Here is a 16,260-nt window from a genome sequence, read left to right on the forward strand (position 1 = left end):
CCCCGCCCCAACCAACCCAGCGGCGCGCCTGCGCAGTCCGCCTCCTGTCGGGAGAGTGCGCCACAAGGGCTCCTGCGCGCTCACCCCCATTCCCAGGCGCGGCCTCCCCCTTCTCGCTGCTCCCGACTCAGAGCCCCCACTGGAAGCCAGGCCACCTCGCCGCCCCGATTCCTGCTTAGCGGCACAAGGAGGCGGGAGTTATTGCCCCCCTACCCAAGGGGCTGGACACAGTGTGCCAGCCGCTGCCACTCATCATAAAGAAGGCGCCTGGTCCCTCTGGGGCCCTGGGTCGGGGACTGTTTGTCTGGCCGCCCAGGAGACTATTGGACGTGAGCATACCCCATCCCCTGGATGCTCCACGCTTTGGGGGAGCTCCGAAACTTTGGGATTGGAGTGCCTGCCTATCCCCTGTCACCAGCGCGCCTCTAGTTACATAAGTGTCGTGGGACATAGTATGTCCAGGCGCCCACAGCCTGGAGCACCCAGGGCCGCCACTGGCCACCAGCTGTGGCCAGCTCTGGGCTGGCGGGGCTCCTGCTGCGCCTGGAAGTTGAGTCCCTTCGCCTGCATCCTAACCGGATCACCCCAACTGGAGCTCAGTGACTTTTCTGACAGTAGCATTGGCTCTCTGGTTTTACGCTGACTACATAAGGTCATTCTGGAGAGCCTGAGAAGACTGTGACCCTCAGCCGGTGACCCTGCCGAGGACAAGCCTGAGTGGAGGAGATGGCAGGGCTCCCTTTTCCACCTTGGTAACGGTGGCTTTGTCAACTGCGCTCGGGTGTGGGCTGGTGGCAGCAGAGCTGGGCTCCGCCGCAAAATGGATCATCCTGACTCATGGTGATGTTCCCAGCAATGCGAACGGGGTTCTGCGGGACCAGCAAGCCCACTGGGCAGGTCACCAGGCAGCCGTGGGGGTGGGTAACTGGTGGCAGTGGTCTCCTATGCTTTGGTCTGGGGCTGTGGGGAGTGGACTGCTCAGCAGAAGTGTACTGGGTCCCGGTAAAATGACCAGGCTTGGGCTTGGGTGTGCTGGGATACTTGGGGGACAGGCTTATTATTTGGGATAGATCCTTCAAATCCCAGTCAGGAAACATGAAAGGCTTGCTTTTCTCTTTGTACCTGAGCCCATGTGACTCGCAGAGAGCACATTGTGTGGTGTAAGGGGACAGTGGACTTCTGTCCACCGTAGCACAATCATAGCAGGTGGACGGGGACCCCTTGTGCCCATCCTTGTGGGCGTGATGGGACTAGGGCTCAGTTTGCTTTTAGTGGCTGAGGAGGAGGGGTCTGCCTCCCCCAGCCCCAGCTCCTTAAACATAACTGCGGCATCCTCCCAAAGCTTGTTTTCTCAGGAAGAGGGCCTGGTGGCACACGTGTCTGTGCCCTATTCTAAGACCTCGGCGTGGCGCGCTTTCAGTCTAGAGGAAATCCAGCGCCCTGCTATGGAGTCAACTAGGACAGAGTAAAACTACTACCCCACAGCATCTCCAAGGCTGTCATCTTTACGGAGCACACTGCCACAGCTGGTAGGTTCAAGCCACCAGCCTTTTGGTTGGCAGCAGTGCTCTTAACCTCTGCGTCACTTGGGCTCCTTGAAGCTGGCATTTGTCCTGTCTGCCTATGAGCTCCTTAAGCAGGATGGGGTCACTGGTTTGGTGTCCATACGCTTGTGGCTCGCTCGCATCCAGTTCACGTAGCTGCCTCTTTACTTGTGTCTGTCTCGTGGTCACCTCTTTTGGTCTCCTCCTTAGGACTGTTTTCATGCTGGGTGCTGTGCCTTGGAATCCTTGCCCCTTTATCAAGTGAATGAGGGGTTGGAAGGGACCAGCCTGGCAATAGGGTGGGCCTTAGGAATAAGCCCCCAGCCACAAAGGGGCTACAAGAGGTTTGGTTGGAAAATGAAATTGAAAAAGCATTGCATTTTCCTCCAAACTTTTTGAAGTCCCTTCTTGGTTGGTTAGGATCAGCCCGTGGTGAGGCACCCTCCTGACCTAGCCTCTGCAGTGACTGGTCCAACTGCCCCAAGAGCAGTTGTCCTGGCCCTGCAACACAGCTGTGATAGTGAACACCACTCTCGCTTGAGTAGAGTTTGATTGCCACTCCGGCTCCAACTTGTCCTAGTGCTTCTGTACCAGTCCTTCCCAGGCCAGCTGCTACTGTCACGACTGTGCCTTGTTGAGAACGTGTGTGAGCAGTGGCTGCTTGAGCTGGCCAGCCTCTCTAGGCCCTGAGGAAGTGGCCATAGTGTGCATGGTGGGTGGGCTACATTTGGGGCACACGCTTCGGCCTTTGTAATGTCTTCAGAGGGATGTGACAGTGGCAGGTAGCTGGGGTGCAGTCACCATAGTGGCTGGTTCTGGACAGCACCTCTGAAGCTGGTGAGATGAGCCTCAGGCAAGGCTCGCTCCTTAGGAACTGGTGGGATCAGGTGTGTGGACCTGCCCTCACTGTCTCCCTGTGCCTCTCACCATCCCTGTTCTCCTCTGGCATGTTTTTGTTTTGTTTCGTTTTCCTGGCATCTTGAGCAAATCCATGATCTTATAAGGAAAATGGCTGGAGCTTCCTGGGCCTCAGGCTACCACCAGGGTGCCTTTGACTTTCTAGGGATGGCTGCAGTGGCAGCACGGGTGCTTGCCTGCCTGGAGGTAAACTCATCTCTGACCAGCGTGTGCATGGGGCCAGCCCAGCCAGGGCCCCTTGATTAGCTGGTTTGTGGGTGAGAGTATAGCCGGGAACAGTGTTTATCTTCTGGACAAAAAATATAGCGACAGAAGTTCTTTTTGGAACTTGGGCTCCAAAGCAAAAGGGCAGTGACCAGAGGAGACTGAGGATGGTGGATATGGTGTCTCACTGGTCCTGCAGGGTTATGGGGGCTGCCAATGGTGCTGCTGCTCACGTGGGCTTCAAGCCCCTTGAGGCGGCGTCACAGCTCTCTGCAACACGTCAGCTGTTTGGACGAGGGAGACTGGCTTCTTGACCTCACGTGTTCTTTCTGGGACAGCAGGTTGAGGCTGCATGTTCTCTTGTACACGTCTTCGCTCCCAGAATATTTCTGTGTGACTTGGTGGCAGCAGCACTTGGCACGATGGTAGGCTTTACAGTCATGTCAAATTGTTGCCTGACAGTGATGAGACTTGTGTGTGTCTCTGTGGCCAGGAGGGAGCCTTTCTGTGTGTGCTGGGCCCACTGGGCACCAGCTTAGCACTGTGTGCATCTTCACAATGTCCCAAGTTGCCCTGGGAAGAAGGTTGTGCACACAATGGGGACTTTCAACTTACAATTTTCTTTGTTTTAGGCTCCATAAAAGTACAGCTCATCAGCTCCTGCTTTGATGTGACATGTGACTCCCCAGAATACACCTTGCTTCTGTAGACCAGCTCCAGCAGGATCCCATGGTAGCTGGGATGTTAGGGCTCAGGTAAGTAACCTTCCTTTTTTTTTTTTTAGTATATGTCCTGGTTTGGCCATCTGTTTTTAAAGAGAAAAAAAAGGAACAAAAAAGAGATCCCACTCTTGGACAGTATCAAGTACCCCACAGACTACAGATGGGACTGTGCCAAACTGTGCCATATAATAAAAAAAAGTCACTTCCCTGAGCCCTGAACGGTCCATTTGGGTAGGGTTCCTTGGTAGCCACAGCGTGATGCAGGGGCAGGCGGCAGAGTTCAGCTGGAACTGGTGGACCCTCCTGTTCCCTGTACCACCGCCTGCTGCTGCTCCCCTGCCCAGGGCCTCAGTCGCCCCTGCAGCTTTGTCTTCAAGGCATGGCTCACTGGTGTGTGGGCGGCAGCGGCCCAGAGCGCTTTAACCTCCCTGGTCCATAAGTAGACGCCAGAGCAGCAGGCTTTGGGCAGAGCTGGGGCTTTAAGTTGTTTTTAGGCCTGGGGCTCAGGTGAGGGGGGCACCATGTGCATACTTCATTTGGGGGTCAGTGTCATCTCTCCATGGCCGGGCCACACTGGGTCTTCTGACCCCTGGATTCCATATGTTCAGCATGGTGAGGCAGACCAATGGTGAATGTCACAGGCACTGCCAGTGTGTTTCCTGCTCAGATCAAGGAGCCAGTAGCTGGAGCTTTTGAAGCCGGGGCTGGTGGGCCCAGGTGGCGGAGAGTGGATACTGGACAGAGGCGGAGCTTTGCACCTCTCTCTGCTTTGGTTCCTCTCCTGATCCTGTGACTCCAGTGGTTATTCTCCTTCACTACTAAAGCCTGTGCCCCGGGCCACATGTACAGGATGTTCTTTGTGCTCCAGTGGATGTGTGCTGGTGGGAGTTGCGTGGTGAACAGTCCTTGCATTGTCTCCAAGATGCTGTTGCCTGAATGTAATCTGGGGAGCGAAGGCTTTCTTCTGGTCGGCTTTAGACCTTGATGTTCTTGTTCTCCTCGCACGAATGGATTTTTAAGGCAGGCATTGGTGAGAGTATACAGTTTCTCTGAAGAAATGTAGACAGTACAAGTGTTTTTCTTTAAAGGATCTCATTACTTATGAATGGGAAGGACGTGGCCATTTGAGCTTCAAGAAATTTTGAGGAGAGTTCGCCAAGGCCCAAGCCTCTCCTTAGTAGTTCGATGCTTGATAACTTACCATTTTTCCTTTTTTATGATGTGACAAAATCCTATGTGCTTTTATAGAAAATCTATGAAAGTCCCTTGAATAAAAAGCTGACAGCTCCCCTTTAGTTTTAGGTTTAATATAGAGCCTTCTCCATCTTCTCCTCGGACAGTAGCAATGTGTGCTGATACTAGACATGATTTCATTATGAGCTGTCGTCTGGGGGTGCTACATCTAGAGAAAGGCCCACTTTTCCGTGCCCTTTTCCCAGAGTGGGGCCATCTTTGTGCTCCTGAGTATTAGGACATAGAAGCTCAACGATTGACTGTTTGTATTGTGTCTTGTGAGCTGTCTGCTTATGTTCTGCTCCGCTCTTCCCTTTTAAATGGATTTGTAAGAACTCAGTGTAGTGAGGATAGTCATTCTTTTCAGTGTGCAAATATTTTCCTGCTTTGTCATAAATCTTGGTTTTACTTGTCGTTTTAACATGTAAAACATCTGTTAGGCTTTCTTGTACTTTTTTACTGAAAAAATCTTTTTGACGTTAAGAACAGATAATTCTTCATCCTTAAAAAAAGTCCTTAATTTACTAGCCACACACAGAAGATTATAGGTAAGTATCCTGTATTTGTTTTACAGTTTTTAAAATACTTTAGAGCACAGTGAGGTCTCAATCTGATTGGTCAGCGGATCATAGCCATCTGTTGAGTATGTCTGATTTTTTTCCTTTATCATATGCAAAAGTCTTAAAGTAAAGAAAATAATCTGTCAAACACTGTCCTATGTTCTTCATAAAGTTACTCTTTCTAGGTGTTTTCTTTGTGATACTTCCTGGCGGCAGGGCTGTTAGCAGATAGCCATTTATTCATCTACCAACATATTTGGGCACCTGATTTGGGCCAAGGATGGTGCCGAGTCGTGGAGGCTATGCTGACCTCCTTCTCTGAGGCTGGGTGGAGCAAGACAGACGGGTGGGAAGGGGACAGGCACAGAAGTAATGTGGCCAGCTGGCTAGAGTGCTTATTCTGGAAGATTCAAGGAGAGCGCGGGTCTCTGCAGAAGTGTCTTATGTAAGCAGCTGGCCGCCCAGGTGTGTGTGCGCTTTAGGTGTTGCAGGGTGGTTGTTTTCCCTCTCTGATGTCGCCTTAAAGTATGATGAGCGCCTTTGGGAACAGTTCTCTACTCACTCAGCTTTGTTGTGGTGGACCATAAGCTGCATGCTGACAAAAACAATCCTTTGAAACTTTTTTGTGATAGCTGATCCTATGAAGCCGACTTTAGGTGACTGTATTCTAAGAGGAGTGGATGTCATTTTTGCAACTTGCAGCAGCATTTAATGCGCAGAAATAGCCTCTGAACTGAAGTGGAGTCCTGATCTGGACTGAGAATCCTTTTTACCTAAAGGAGATGGCATAGAAAATGATTGACAATTAGGGCAAAGGCTTATTGTATGAGGCTGCTGGTGGTTGTGAGGCTTATTTTTAAATTTCAAGATGGTGGAAACTCTCCTGCCAAACTAGGCTGTCCAGATTCCTCCCTGGAAGCAGCTACCATTAGTCTTCATTGCATGTGTATGTATCTTTTAGGTACATACACACTTGTGGCGCCCTCACACATATCCAAATAAGGCTGTGTGTGCTTACTAAACAGTGAAACACTCTCGAGTTTGTGGTGCTCTGTGTCACTCTAAGGTTCTTAAATTAGCCCGCCAGTTTTCTAGTGATGAGTCCTTGGTTCCCGTCAGAAGTTCACGGATGCCACAGTGAGTCTCCCCATAGGCCCCTGTGCTCGCTGGCCAATTTCCCTGTAGAGTCAGTTCATAGAAGAGAGCGTTTTGGATCCTAGGCTGTGTGCATCTTCAACCTGGGTCAGAGTGCTGCATCAGCAGTGGCCTGGAATCACAGGATTTGTCACAGAAAGCCTCTGTGGGCTTGTGACTGTTCATGGCACTGAGAGCAGGGAGGAAATACCAAGGGGCCAAAAGTTCGAGGAAAAACAGACTAAAGAGATAACGGGGTTCCCCGAACTTTTGGAAACCTCCAGGTGTTGGCTAGAAAGTGAAACTTGGAAGTCTTCACTTGGACATGTGTAACTTTAGCTGATCATCAGGGCCCAGGAGCTTGGCCCTTCAGTCAATTCTCATTTCTGAATCGAGATGAAAACAGGTTGCTTTTCTTTGAAAATGGTGGCTGCTCCTTGAGGCTTGGACTTGGGCTCTCTTGTGTTAGGGCTCGGTTCCGTTGTGACAGACGAGGAGTGTGCTGGGCGGCTTCCTGGTCAGGTTGGTTGTGTGTCTTTTGTCCTCTCATCACTTCAACAGGCTGCTCCTGAAACCCAGAAAGAAACCTCAGAGAGGGTTCCATCTAGTTGGGGGGTGGGAACAGGGAGGAGAATTTTGAAACCTGGCCCCTGAGAGCTGAAGGAGGATGTGTGAGTGGGGGATGCATTTTCTCGGTGGTCTCTGATGGCTCCAAGAGCACTAGGTGGGCTTTCTCTGTGAGCGTGGCACCTTCTCAGATGCCCTGGGGGCCTCTGTCCAGACACCTGGTCCCTTTGCACCTGTTTCACAGTTCATCTGGGGCCTTCCAGGAGTCTACTTGGTACTGAACCTGCCAGGTGGTTCTTGGTGATGGAAAGACTGTGAAGCAAGCCCTTGCCCTTGCCCTCTTCCGCACCCTGCTGTCCCTAGCTCCAGGCTCCCAGCAGTGCTCCAGTGTCAGGTGGCAGCTGCTCTTGTACTTACCAGCCAGGCGTCCTATGTGTGTCACTGGTTTGCCCTGTTTGCGTCAGCTTTCTTTTATGAAACACAAATACGAGAGCTCCAGCTAAGTCCCAGCCCGCCTTCCTCTGTCTATTCCGCTCCCAGAGGCAGCATGCAGCCTGGCAGTGACATGAGTCCCTTCGTCACGTTGACAATATTTAAGCCTTGGCCGGGCTTCCACTGTGTGTCTCCTCCTGCCAACTGGCCTTTTCCACTCGCTTTTCACTCAAGTGCTGTGCCTCCTCCCACTACCCAAACAGGCTTGTGCCAGCAGCTCCCCGTAGCCCGAGGGAACAGGATTGGCATCTGCTTTCTGTTGATATCCTTGCGTCCTTTTAACCAGGGAGGAGATATTTTGTTTCTGTGTTTGCAAAAGCTTTTCACCAAAAAGGCCCCCATTTTCTAGACTTGTTTCTAGGGCAGCCCCGTGGGTTTATTTGTAGGTATGGAAGAAAGCAAGGTGGATGTCGGCGTTGTCACATGCGTTTGCTGAATGAGGGCCGTCTGCAGTGACTCTGGACTTGGTCCTGCTGCTTAAGGCTTCACATGATTTTGGTAGGGTGTCTTTTCCATTTTTCTACGCATATTTGGTAACTTATTTTTAATGATATAATTTGGTGCATTTCTGGAGCTTGTGCTTTTGTAAACAGCAGAAGGTATTCATCCATATTAAGTACTAATTTCCTGTAATATTTTTGCCTGTTTTTGGTTTTACGCTTGGCAAATAAAATAGCCAAGTGTCTGCAGTTGTGACAGTTTGTCTTTTTATTCCTTTTGACTCTAATGCTAGTGAGGTTTTTTCCTAGCCTTGAAAGAACATGGGAACAATTAAAGTCATAATACTTAAAACGGCATTGGAGAAGGTCAAAAGTCTGTTTTTAAAGTGGTGTCATTCTATTAAAAGGCTACTAAAGCTTGAAAGCAGCTGTATATCTGTTACCTTCCAGGTAGCTTCCAAAAGCAAACTCACTGCTGTCGAGTGGATGCTGACTCATAGCAATCCCATAGGACAGTATAGAACTGCCTCTCTGAGTTTCGAAGGCTGTAACTCTTTATGGGAGTAGGAAGCCACCGTTTTCTCCCGAGGAGCATGTGGGAATTTTGAAATTAATATTCCAAGGTGTAACCACTGCACCATAGTTATTAGGCTCACATTTTAGAAAAGGCACAAAGGTAAAACGTTAAAATTACTCCAGAAATTATACCCTGGTGGCAAAAATTATTGTTAGTGTGTATTTTCTAGACCCAAAACCTAGGTGTGGGACTGTGGATTCATTGGGGATTAAGAATTAATCTGAAAAAAAAAATGAAAAAAAAAGAATTAATCTGGGCTTGAGAATTCAAGGCTGGGAAAGACACTGCATCTCAATTTTCACTGGCCTCAAACGGAAAATCGAGCTTTCTCTCAAAGGTGAATATAGGAGTGTCTGTGACTTTGTCATCAGAGTGATGTTAGATGGCTTCCCACCGTGTGACAGTGGTCACAGGCACATTGAAGTATTAGCCCATCACTACTTCAAATGCAGGGTGGGTATTGAGATCCACCTCTCCCACTCCACTGCCAGCAAGTCAATTCTAACGCATAGCAACCCTAGGGGTAGGGTTTCTAAGGCTATGAATCTTTACAGGAGCGGACAGCAGTCTTCATCTTTCTCCAGAGGAGTGGCTAGTAGATTTGAACCACTGGCCTTGCAGTTTAGCAATTAGCTTAGCCTAAACCTACAGCAAGCACCACCTGGGCTCTAGACCCACTTCTAGAGCTTTTTAAAAAAAATAATTTTATTGGGGGCTCATACAACTCATCACAATCCATACATACATCAATTGTGTAAAGCTCATTTGCTCTCCACTTAAGCTAGAGCTTGTTATTTATTGGCTTAATAAAGCAGCCCATTTTTCTCATCAATGTTTTGTTAATTACTATGCATTTCAAAGTATTCTGAGGAGGAGACATCATGGCTGAAAGAGGTGAAGAATGCCTGTTCTATACAGGTGACGCTCCATGCAGCTACAGGTATAGAAGCAATTGGGATGGGGTGGGAGGCCCAGAAAAGCCTCAAGCATGGGCATAATGCACGACCCCAAAATGACCTGTAAAGCTTAGCTTAGTGTACTATCATAGCAAATATGTACCAACAGTTCTGTAGATCTCATGCAAAGCCTAATGCATCACACACTATTTACCTTTACTTGATGGTATATACGTTGGTTGGTGAATAATAGCCCCAAAGTAACCGCTGCTGTTAGCATTTCAAACGTCCTTCCAGAGTCTTCTTTCTGCACCTGTGCCCATGCAGACATAGACTTTTAACTCCATAGGATCATACATTCTGTGCTGTAGTAACCTGCCTTCTTCCTTCAAAATTGTTGTTGATCTTTACCATGTCAGTAAATAAATATTTATAGCATCTCTTTTCCCAAAATGAAAAAAAAAAACAAAACCTTCATTGTGTTTTCTGATTATAAAAGCGGTGAATGTTGATCGAAACAGTACCCATACCCCCCAAAAAAATTAAGGGGAAAAAAAACACAGTACCCAGACAACGTAGGAAGTGGAAAAGGAAAGGCTGCCACTTTAACACCATCACTCTTGGGCATCTGAGACCTTTCCTTGCAGGGCTCTCCTGAGCCCCACCTATCACAACCCTTTGCCATCTCCACTGGAGTTGCTGCAATGACAAGTCCCAAACAGAAGCCCAGCTGTTTCCCTTCTCCGCCTCCGATTCCACATCCAGTGTCCCAATCCAGAATTCCTGGCACCATCCTTGGAGGAGGGGGGAAGCAGTGCAAAGCCTGTGTGATAGCAACTGAGGAACTTGCAAGAAGCCCTCAGGCTGGGAGAGAAGGACTGGGGTTGCAGAGGTTGACAGGGCAAGCTCAGTGCAGGAGCTAGTGTATTAGCCTAAGGACAGTGGACAGGAAGGCAGCTGGTGAAGGCTTGGGGATTGCATTTTGAATTCTTATCAAAATACTGCAATCACTTGGTCACAAGTCAGATCAGAAGGACTTGGGAGGTAGACAGTGGTCTCCTTTTCCTGCCAGGCTGGTTTTGTGTTGAGTTCTTTTGATAGTTACCTTCAAAGCAAAATCAAACGCTTACTCGATTTTTTTGGTTTGCCAGCTTGGGGGATTGTATTAATTCCCTGAGTGGAAGATGGGCTTACATTATTTGACCCCATAGGCATTTCTATACACTCTTTCTCTGACTTTGAAATGATCTTGTTCCTTAGACTTTCAACTGTAGTTTAAGACAGGGACACTAAGGGCCCTATTTTCCATCTGCCGTTTCCCCTCTTAAAAGCTGCTACGTTGTTAAAATTGCTAACATTTCTGTTTTGCCCTGCATCCACATCCCAGTCACAGGTTAATTGAGGGGGAGGGGTAATTAACATAATTCACATTACAGTGTTACCTGTTCTCAAATTTCCTTTTTGACATGTCTAGCAGCACTGTCATTGAACTGCTCGGAGAAGAATGACCAATCGAGGGCATATGGAATCTCTGGTCTTAGACCATCATCTTAAAACCATTGCCAGGCTTTAATCTATTTCTTTGGATCTCGCCATGCTTAGCTTTTTGTTTTCCTCACTGTTTCTAATCGCCTTTCTCTTTAATAATATTCCTTGATCTTGTTTTAAAAATTCTGTCATACTATTGATTTCCTGTAATTATCTCCCTCTCTCCCTTTTCTTTTGAGCTTCCCCATTCTCCTATAGTCTGGACAAGCACTTTCTCTTCCAGATTGCACTCAGCTGCCACTCTGGATTTTCCCTTCGTTGATATTTTGGGCTGGAACCACTGTTTCCCAGAATGCAGGTCTTTTACTTGGCTTCCTGTATCCCCTGGACTACATGTTTAAAAAAAAAGGAAAAATGTGTGGGGACACCATCTGACCTCTGACTCCCCAAGGGGAGAGAGGGAGCATCAGCCCTGAGACTGAGGTTGAACATGCACACACATACACACACACACCCCTCCAACCTTCCTTAGCAATTCTGACCCCAGTTATCCCTCTCTCACAGCACTCTGCTTCTCAGCTGGCTTCCATAATTGCCACACACAACACAGGCCATACTCAAGATCATAGGACTTTATTAAGACAAGTTAACAGGTAATTCTGGATCAGAAATGTTCCGGACACAGTCCTTCCAGACAAGGCAGCCTCTCCTTTACTGTAACCCTGCTCTACCTTGCTTGGGCAGTGTTGCAAAGCTTTCAGGTGCTGCTGATAAATGCCTAAAGGCCCTCCACCATGAGCCTCAGCCTGAAGGTGCTGGGTTCTACTAGCTCTGTGGGTCAGTAAACCTAGCTTCCCAGTTTAGTACATTGCTCCACAAGCAAGCCTTCTGGTGGAAGGCCACTCAACTTAACTCCCTAGGCCAAGAAGCCTATTGCTCTGGCTCTTGGTTCTCGTGCTCCTGTTCCTCTGGTACCACAGCTTTCTGTCCCTGGATTGAAGAGGTTTAATGAGAATCTCAGGGTACAAGAGATGCACTTCATTCCTGCCTTTTCTTACTCCCTGGTAGTGAAATCTCACCTGCCGGCACTTCCTGAAGTGGCTCCTTTTAAACATAGCAGGATGGCAACACTGACCAATCCCTTATTTGATTTTCAAGTTTGTATAATCACAGTTAACGATCACAAGGGAATTATACAATCCTATCAGTATCTTCCCACAGTTTTCTTCAGAAAATTGTCATTTTGTGGGCGTTACAAAGACTACAGTTAGAAGAGCCAATTAAATAATCTACTGCACTGCAGCATCCTTACATGCCTTGCTAGGATAGGGTTCATGGGTAGTAAATTATAGTGGATACCACTGTTCTTTACCCCATTTCCATTGTCTTATTTTTAACAGAGCCCTGATATTGTTTGCCTTTTTTCCTGATGCTCAATCCAGAAGAGATCCTTATTTAGCACATCCCTACCAACTGTGGCTACAAGTTGAGTTGTGAACCATATGGTTGGTAGTTTGAAACCACCAGCTGCTCCCCGGGAGATAAACTGGGCTTTCTACTCCCATAGACACAGTCTCAAAAACCCATAGGGGGTCTCTATGAGTCAGCATTGACTCAATGGCAGCCAGTTTGGTTTGGGGGTATAATTATTTTTTTACTTTAGTTGAACATATACACAGAACATACACCAATTCAGCAATTTATATATGTATAATTTGATGGCACTGATTATACTCCCCAATATGTGAATCCATATTTACACTTTTCTGAATTGTTTCTTCCCTCATTAAACTCACTGCCCCCCTGAATTTCTTGTCTAATCTTTTGAATTTGACCAAAATTCAAAACCCAAAGTCTGCCGTTCTAAACCACCAGCGGCTCTGCAGGAGAAAGATGAGCCTTTTTGCTCCTGTAAAGATGTACAGTCTTCAAACGGCAAAGGGGCAGTTCTCCTCTGTGTTAACATTGCATGTGCTAAGGAGACATTTTCTCGTATTCTCAGTGAACATAAATAATGAAGCTGCTGCTGGCAGCTCTTTTGTAACCTCAGACTGAGGGACTGAGCTTCTAAGACAAAGCTTACACATAAAGCGTGGTAGATCAAAGAGATGGAAAGAACCTAGGTCTCGATGCTGTTGTTCAGTCAGTGATTGCACTGTGAGGGGAATCTGTTTTATCCCTGCACGTATGTGCAATAAGATCCCTTCTTACTAAGTCAGTTTGAGTTGGTTTTTTGTGACTTGCAACTAGAAGTATTTTAACAGATACATTTTCTTGTCTGTGTTCTACTCTTTTGTTTGATTGAGTATGGGATTTCAAGTTGAAAATAATTTTCCCTCATAACTTTTGAAGACGTCAGGAAGCACACAGCTGGTGCCTGTCTGGCGATGGCTATTTCCCTCTAATGTGGAAGAGTTTTGGATCTTCTTTTTCTTTCATTAGGCTGTGATCATTCTGTCAATGTGTTTGTGTCTTGTCAACTCTTTTCTAAAAAAGATGTTACTTTCCATTCTTCTCTTTTCTCAGTTCTCATAAGGATTACTTTTAATTTTGGACCCCAAATATTTGTGTTCTATCCCAGTCTTCTCTCATAGTTTACATGTCTTGGTCTTTTTGCTCTGAGTTTTAGAAGACTTCATAGATTTTTTTTATCCCTTCTGTTAAAACTCTTATTTCGACCAAACCGTCACCCTCTCCCCCAACCCCTTAAATTATGAGAACCTGTGTGCCTCACTGCTGAACCCCAACACTGGTGAGCATTGGTTTATAGATATATTTTTTTGTTTTACCTGTTTGGTGAACCATCTGAAAGTAATCTGTAGACATCATGGCATTTCAGCCCTAAATATTGCCTTAATCTAAAAATAAGGACATTTTCTAACAACCACAGTGGCATGATTACATCTTTAAAAATTAATGCTTATCCAGTTGTACATAAGGGGGTTTCAAAAAGTTCATGGAAAGATATATAATAAAGGGAGCCCTGGTGATATAGTGGTTACTAGTTAAGCCACAGTCTGCATGGTCGGCAGTTCAAAACCACCAGCAGCTCCTTGGGAGAAAAACTGGGCTTTCTACTCCCATAAACAGTTATGGTTTCAGAAACCCACAGAGGGTGGCTATGAGTCAGCAGTGACTCAGTGATTCATTTTTATGTATTTAATAAAGTATGTGGAGGCACAATGATTATGGTCTCCTAGATAGAGCCAAACACCTAGTGAGATTGCTTTACTAGTTTATCTAGTCCCTGGCTAGTTTTGTCAGTTAGCATAATAGTTCAGAAAAATAATGTTCTACAGCCTAGTTTGTTAAGTAGCACGTGGAGCTTAAAAGCTTGTGAGTAGTCATCTAAGATAGAACTATTATTGTCTTCCCTCTGGTGCAAGGCAATGAGGGAAACCAAATACCTAGAGGTGAAATTACTACAGGACTAACATTAGCCTGCATGATGGCCTCTTCTAGCTCGAGACCAGAACTAGCCAGAGCCAGGCTGCCCCTGCCTACTAGTCTGAGTAGGGTACAAGAGGAGCTTCCAGATACGGGGAAGAAAAGTGTACAACAAAATTTCAATTCCTAAAAGAGACTAATAGAGAAAAATAGAGGAAACCTAAGGCTTTGAGCAGAGAACTGAAGTTGCTCTGGGGGGGTACCTTTCTGCCAGACAATAGATTGACTGATACAGGCAGCTGTCACCTGGGAAGAACATGCTTCCTTCAAACAACCAACCATCCAACTGTCAGACCCATTTACCCAGGAGCTAAGGTGAGAAGGTAGGGAGGGGCAGGAAAGTGAGAGAAGTGGACATGGAACAGAATTGATATAAGGAGCATTTTTGCAATGCAAATATTGTAGCCAACATCACAGACCAATTGATATAAAGTATTAAATAGGAACCAAATTTGTTGTGTAAGCTTTCCACCAAAACACAAACTGTTTCCTTTTTAAAGAATACTTCTGGAATGTGATCAGATTTCCCAATGCCTCTTGTAACTGTCACTCGAGTAACTACTGTAGCTCATCATTGAAGTTCATACATTGCACTTGATTATGCTTCATTTGCCTCCTGTCATGGCCAGGGTACTGATTTTTTTAAAGCAATCAGTCCAGTTACATATAGAAGGGTAATTCTAGATTTCTGCTTTCTTGTTTAACTTTGTTTATTCTTTTTAGTAATTGTAAATAGGAAGTTCACTCTACAAGCTTGTATAGGTTAAGCACATATGGCAAGAATATTTCCAAGATGATGTGATATGATTCGTGATGCCGAGTTTTATCACTTGCCTAAAGGAGGGGTGAGTGCCAAATCTTTCCAGTGATGAAGTAACTGATGGGGTTGAGCTTGGGTAGTGTTATGAATGGTGTATTGCACAACCACCATTCAGGTGATGGCTTTAGCATTCATTGATGACGCTGCCCTGAATTATTCTTATATTGGAGGCAGCAAATGGATTTTTCTAATTTGGTCCACCTCTACATTTATTGTTGGCATAGCTCTGTAAGGAACTTCCTCTCACCAGTATTTTTTTCCTAAAAAGACAGTGTAGGTGTTTACATAAAACAAACTCAATGCCGTCAAGTGATTGACTTACTGTGACTTAGAAGTACCCCTCCAGGTTTCTGAGACTAATTCTGTATGAGCAGCCAGCCTCATCTTTCTCTCTCGGAAGCTGGTGAGTTTGAACTGTCTACCCTGAGGTGAGCAGCCCAATAAGAAATTCACTATACCACTGAGGCTCACAGCATAAAGAGGAGCCTTGACAGCTCAGGGATTAAGCACTTGTCTGCTGACTGAAAGACAGGTGGTTCCCGGTTCCCACCTACTCTGCGGGAGAAAAATGTGGTGGTCTGTTTCTCAGAAGATTTTTAGTTTTGGCCCGACAGGATCACTGAAGACAAAGTGGGTGCATAAGCAGATGTGATGAAGAAAGCTGATGGTACCCAGCTATCAAAAGATAACAGTGTCTGGGATCTTAAAGGCTTGAAGATAAACAAGCGGCCATCTAGCTGAGAAGCAAGAAAGCCCACATGGAAGCAGCACACCAGGTGTCGAAGGGATCAGGTATCAGGCAGCAAACCACAAAAAATCATATCATTGTGAATGGGGGGAGTGCGGAGTAGGGACCCAAAACCCATCTGTCAGCAACTGGACATCCCCTTACAGAAGGGTCAGGGAGGAGACAAGCCAGTCAGGGTGCAATGTAGCAACGATGAAACACACAACTTTCCTCTAGTTCCTAAATGCTTCCTCTCCCCTCCCACTATCATGATCCCAATTCTACCTTACAAATCTGGCTGGACCAGAGAATGTACACTGGTACAGTTAAGAACTGGGAACAGGGATTCCGGGACAGATGAATCCCGCAGGACCAGTGGTGAGAGTGGCGATACTGGGAGGGAAGGTGGGGTAGAAAGGGGGAACTGATTACAAGGATCTGCATATAACCCCCTCCCTGGGGGACGGACAACAGAAAAGTGGGTGAAGGGA

At 46.7% G+C, this 16,260-nt stretch overlaps 1 protein-coding gene across 1 annotated transcript in view; it reads left to right on the forward strand.

Annotated features, from left to right (window-relative positions):
- Positions 1-1,342: 1,342 nt before the first annotated feature.
- Positions 1,343-16,260, forward strand: part of MECP2 (methyl-CpG binding protein 2) — a 46,984-nt gene continuing 32,066 nt past the window's right edge. The window contains exons 1-2 of the mRNA XM_045285459.1: positions 1,343-1,529; positions 3,299-3,421. The gene's annotated coding sequence lies outside the window, so the exon portion shown is untranslated. The remainder of the gene's footprint in view (positions 1,530-3,298; positions 3,422-16,260) is intronic.

The sequence above is a fragment of the Echinops telfairi genome, unplaced genomic scaffold, assembly GCF_000313985.2.
Source record: "Echinops telfairi isolate 266 unplaced genomic scaffold, ASM31398v2 ScPeMD7_7472;HRSCAF=8510, whole genome shotgun sequence".
NCBI lineage: Eukaryota > Metazoa > Chordata > Mammalia > Afrosoricida > Tenrecidae > Echinops > Echinops telfairi.